The 5,753-nt window shown below is 56.5% G+C and overlaps 1 long non-coding RNA gene across 1 annotated transcript; it reads left to right on the top strand.

Moving 5' to 3' along the window:
• The first annotated feature begins 1,790 nt into the window (after window positions 1-1,790).
• On the top strand, window positions 1,791-4,800 carry LOC115287078. Its single transcript, XR_003906349.1, has 3 exons — window positions 1,791-2,021; window positions 2,602-3,854; window positions 4,454-4,800. It is a non-coding gene; the product is annotated as an uncharacterized LOC115287078 (long non-coding RNA).
• Window positions 4,801-5,753: the final 953 nt, after the last annotated feature.

Raw genomic sequence — 5,753 nt, 5'->3', positions numbered from 1 at the left:
CAGCTGGAGAGGGGGCGGCTGCGCACGGGCGCCTGGAGAGGGGGTGGTGTGCGCACGGGCACACGGGCACTGGTGAGGGGGCGGCTGCGCACGGCGGCTGGAGAGAGGGTGGCGTGCGCACGGGCACACGGGCAGCTGGAGAGCGAGCGGCGTGCGCACCCGCAAGACCACACATGGAGAGGAACCCAGGCATCTGGGCAACGGAGTCAGTAGCAAAGGAGAACGTAATGGTAACCTTAGTCGGCAGCTCCTATCCTAACACGCTTGATGCAAGCCGCCCCCTCACACGCTCGCTCCCCAAGAGGCCCCCCTGCCACCTCAGCTTATTGTCGTGATCCTGTTTAGCGTCCGGAACGGAGGGTCTGGTCAGTTACAGAGTCGTCCTTCCAGCGGGGACACTACTTATCCACCTGGAAGATGGGCTCTCGCACATACGGGGCCGATGGAGGGAGGCAGGGAACGCGGATGCTTACAGGTGAAACGGGAGGAGGCGCGCCTCCCGTGCGGGAGGGATTCTCTCCGTGCAAACGCCCGCGTGGGACGCAACGCTCCGGCCCGGCCAAGGGCCCTCCACGCCCAGCGACGTGTCGTGGGGACTCAGCGGGCCTAACGTGCGGCAGCCGCGAGCCAGGCCCCTGCTCTCCCTGCAGAGGGGTGAGGCTGCCCGTGAGTTTGCGGCGACACCACAGCAGCCCCACGCCCACAGTCCTGCCTCCCTCTTCCTGTGTTTTAAGGAGGCACAGTGCCCGTTTTCACACCATGGAGCTGGGGAGGTGGAGCCAAAGGGAGGCCTCCAGGGGGGCTTCGAGGTGCTGGAGAGTTCTGAGCGGTACCAGAGGCCCGCGGTCTCCCGCTAGGACGGCTCCTGCCAGTGAGGCATCGACATCCGGATGGGGGGGGGTCCCCGAGACAGGTTCCCCTCCGTGTTCGCCACAGGTCATCGCCAACGGGCCACAGGTTATCAGGGAATTTCATCTTTCCCGTCTTGCCTTCGTTCCCACGTCACTGCAGAGCGGAGGTGACGGTGGGGCTGCAGGAGACGCATTTGCGGGTTTCTGGAAATGAGGAAGGTAAGACCGCTCTTTTCTGGTAATTTATGAGGACGTCTGTAAAGGGATGGAGAACTGTGTCCTGCAGGCCTGGGATCGCTCAGGTCAACGTTTGCTTGCCCCCTTCCTTGTCCTTGCGCTGCCGGAAGTGCCTGCGGTGGGGGGTGCCCTCAGTTCGCCCCGGCTCCGTCATCAGGGACGCGGGGTCACCGGGCCTCCCTTCCCCGCTGCAGACTCCATGCCCGGGTCTCAGGCAGCAGCGCCCCTGGGGCAGGGGGCAGCTGTTTTCCCCGGGTACCTGGTTCCCTGCTTGCTGCTGATGGTGACACCACTGCCTCTCCTACAAGGGGGCCACGGGGGCCACGGGAACACCCCCCAGGGTGCCCACCTGTGCGGGTGTGGAGAGGACCACAGGGGCCACTAACCAGCTGATGGTGGGTTTCCCATGAACGAGGAAGACCCAGCAGAACTGCCGGATTCTGGGGTCCGGGCCATTGGCTCCCCTCTAACCAGGAGGGGCACCATCTCGGTCTGGCTGCGCGCCGGGGCTGTTCCTCTCGGCTGGGCCGGGCTGCCCCACGCGGGCCCAGAGAGCCGGCTCCACGACGGAACACCCAGCCGTGTAGACGGTCCCCTGGTGCAGGACACATTTACTCCCTGGAGCCGACCGCGCCGGGCAGGTGGGGCTCCGTGGAGTCGATCGTCGGTGGGTGAGTGGTGCAGACCTAATCATGGCGCAGCCGCAGGAGCTGAGGACTGGGCTGCGGTGAGCTGCCGTTTCCTAACTAAAACGATCACTTCCAGACCTTGATACGTTTAGGGAAATTCTCACTGGCATCGTCTCCACCGAGGGGAGAACGTCAACATGGACCAGGTCACAGCTTAGATGCTTGGCAGGGTGTGCTGAGCTCCGGAACCTTCCCTGCAGGTGTGACATTCCCCTCCCAAGACGGGCTGTGCGAAAACACTCAGGTAACGTGGTAGATGCCAGGTGGTGATGTTTGAACATCTGTGCGCGCACACACCCCTTCCTTGTATGCATTCTCCAGCGAAACCGTCCACACGAGCTTCCGGCTTCGCACAGGCTCACGCAGGACCCCCTCCTCCCTGCACAGCTAACCTGAAAATGTGATTACACTATCGTTTGAATGATCTTTGAGAAAAGGTCTTGCAGATGTGGAGGAGAGGGGCCGTCTAAGTGATGCCTCCGGTGCAAGTTATTAACCTTTACCATGCTAATTGGAGCCTTCCGGAGTCACAACTGTCTGTAAATGTAACCGCCTTGAATCAGCTCCTCCCTGCGGCTTTAGGGGGTCCTGGGGATTTCTTTCCTTTTTGAATTTTTAATTTGGAAAGTGATGTCCTGCCAGTACCACTCAGGGCCTTGCTAACCAGGATGATTGTTGTAACACAAAAGGATCATTCCTTTCAGCTCAATGAGCTGCAGGTTTCTGCCACCCGGAAGCCCTTTCCTGCACAACAACAATTTAGGAAATTTTAAACATAACCATTTCGTCAGATTCTGACCCAAACTGCCCGTCATTTTCCACAGGCCCATCTGTTAACCTGCGCGGTGCCGGCTGGACGGACTCCTCAGGCCCTGCCCCAGCCCCGGCCACACGTAAGGGGCGAGAGGGGCTCTCCGGCGAGGCGGGAAACGCAGGCGTTTTGTTGAATTTCACATCTCCCTCCAAACCCACGGACACACGGCGTGTGCTGCACTGGCGTCAGAGCTGGAAAGCGGCACCTTCGTGGGGCGAGAGGGGGGCGCACCTGTCACACGCAGGAGGTGAGGGCCAGGCTCACCGCGGCCCGTCAGCGACTCCACAGGGGAGCCAGAGAGTGAAAACTTCGCCAAAACACTACGATCTCATGATTTTGTTATAAAACCATGGCACCTGCTGCCATTTCACGAGCACCCACCCTGTGTGGGCTCTTTAAGTGAAGTTTTTTTCTTTTGATGTGTATTTATTTTTGAGAGGGGGAGGGGCAGAGAGAGAGACACAGAATCCGAAGCAGCTCCTGGCTCTGTCAGCACAGAGCCCGACACGGGGCTCGAACTCACGAACCCATGAACCGAGCTATCACCTGGCCACGCGGAGCACCTGTTCTCAGACATCCAGCCTCCGGAACGGTGAGAAGCGGCCGCAGTTGACAGTCCTGGGGCCGTGGCGCTCTGTTAGCCCTAGAGGATGAGGACCTGGCTTTCTAGCTCCTTCCACGAGGCGATGGGCTGCTCGGAGGAGCCGGCCAGTCTCTGCTGTTCTGTCACCTTCCGCCCAGAAGCCAGGCCCCTCGCACCCCCACCCTGCAGGATCTGCCCCAGCCTGTGCTTTCCTGCACCTGTTGGGAGACTGCAATTCCAGGTGCTCATGAAGTACTGTAACTCCTTCTGTTCTTGTTCTTGTGCGGGGGGAAGGGGGTATTTTTTTCTTTTCAGTTTTGTTGGGATCTATGTAAACCTCAGGTGTACGGCATGACGTGATCCGCGAACACACTGTGAAGTGATCACCACGGGGTGAGCCAGCACGTCCATCGCGTTGCTGAGTTGCTATTTCTCTGTGTGCCGAGCACACGGAGGGTCCCCGTGGCCGCCGGGCTGCACGCTAGGTCCCCGGGACTCATTTGTATCCAAACGGACATCTGTACCACTTGACCGTCGTTTCCCGTCCCCTCACCCCCCCACCCCCCGCAAAGTTCTGGGAGTTCGGCTCGTTTAGCTCCACGTGTAGGTGAGAACACGCAGCTCTTGTCTGGCTGGCTGGCTTCTCTCTCCCTCGAGCTCCATCCACGTTGCGACAAATGGTAAGATTTCCTCATTTTTTATGGCAGGACAATAGGACGCATTTTGTTTTGCTGCTGAGTTGTGGGAGGTCCTTAAACGTTTTTGAAAGTGCCCCCTTCTGGGGTCCGCTGTGCGGGGGCGCTGATGGGCTCCTCTGCCTGTGGAGGGATTTCCCTCCAACGTGACCCCACTCGTTCGTTTTTCTCTTTTGTGTGCTCTTGCTGTCCTTTCCAAAAAGTAAGTCCAAGGCCCATGTCAAGGCACCTTTCCTGTTTTCTTCTAGTGGTTTTGTAGTTTAACATCTTACATTTAGTCTTTAGTTCAACTCAATTTTTTTGTGAATGATGTATGATAGAGAATCAATTTCATTTTTCTACTAGTGGTTAACTGGCTTCCCCACACCCTTTGTTGAAGACACTGTCATTCCCCCATTGTTCATTTTTGACTCCTTTGTTGTAAACTGAGTGGCCATACACGTGCGGGTTTATTTCTGGGCTTTGTGTTTGTTCTGCTGAGCGAGGTGTCTCGTCCATGCCAGCACCACCTGTTCATACTACTCTAGTTGCCGTACTGTGGGATTTCAGAAAGTGTGATGCCTCCCGCTTTGTTCTTTCTCCAGGCTGATCTGCCATTTGGGGTCTTCTGTGGTTCTGCATGAACCTCGGGATTGTTTTTCCATTTCTAAGAAAAATGCCCTTGGAGTTTTTCACAAGGACCTCGTTGAATCTACGGATGACTTTGGGAAGTGTGGACACAGTAACTATATTAATCCTTCCCATTCCCGAGCACAAGAGATCTCGCCATTTCCCCGTGTCCACTTCAATGACTTTTATCGATGTCCCGTAATTTTCAGTATGCAGATCTTTTACCACCTTGCTTAAATTTACTCCGAAGTATTTATTTTTGATGCTATTGTGAATAAGATTGTCTAAAAAAAATTTTGTTAAGCAGGATCCATGCCCATTGTACAGAACACGATGTGGGGCTTGAATTCATGATGCTGAGATCAAGACCCAACCTGAGATCAAGAGTTGGACACTTAACCGACTGAGCTGCCCAGATGCCCCTGAGGTTGTTTTCACATTTCTTTCTCAGATGGTTTGTTCTTAGTAAAGAGAAATGCAATTGATATTTACAATTGCTTGGGATTCTCTCTCCCTCTCTATTCCCCTCCCCTGCTCATGCTCTCTCTCTCAAAAATAAATAAATGAACTTTAAAAACACATTAAAATAAATCACTTTATCTCACCCTGGGGGCTCAGACTGCAGGTATACAAGAGGATGTGCCCTCAGGACCACGCAAATAAAACGTGGACACAAGCTGGTTTTTCCTGCATGGGGGTGTGGCACCTTCTACCTGTGGGACTCATGGACAGAAGAGAGACTGTCGGACAGGAAGGGCTGTTACCCACGTGCATCTCCAGTGTCAGGGCCACTGCTGGCGACCCCTGGGTCCAGCCGCAGATCCCACGTGGTGGCGAGACAGCCGGATGCCTTCAGGAGCAATCTGGGGGACCCCAGGGGCGTGCTTCCTGGAGCAAAGAGCCGGAATCTCTGGCATCAGGCCCATTCCCTGGAGGTGTGGCAGCCCCGGGAGCTGCTTCCAGAAGGCCAATCCTGTGCCCGTCCCAGAGCCAACTAGGGCACTGCTCATTTGTTTGTTTATTTAGTAAACACGTATAAAGCCCCTATCGGTGGCAGGCCCTGGAGACAGGGGAGCCTGACCTGCACCGCCTCCCGAGACAGGAAGGTGGACAAGAGTCAGGACTTACAGCTTGTGCCACGGTGGTGAGCAGCCCCCTGAGAATGTCCGGGGCGGCCGGGAAGACCCTCGGTGAAGGCGCGTAGATTAGGTCGGAAGAGTAAGAGTCACTCACGGGGCAGCTGGAGAGCCGGGAGCCCCTAGTGTCAGCGCAGAA

The sequence above is a fragment of the Suricata suricatta genome, chromosome 1, assembly GCF_006229205.1.
Source record: "Suricata suricatta isolate VVHF042 chromosome 1, meerkat_22Aug2017_6uvM2_HiC, whole genome shotgun sequence".
In the NCBI taxonomy this organism is placed as follows: domain Eukaryota; kingdom Metazoa; phylum Chordata; class Mammalia; order Carnivora; family Herpestidae; genus Suricata; species Suricata suricatta.
The sequence above is the reverse complement of the archived record's forward strand: the minus strand, read 5'-3'. Positions and strand labels throughout refer to the sequence as shown.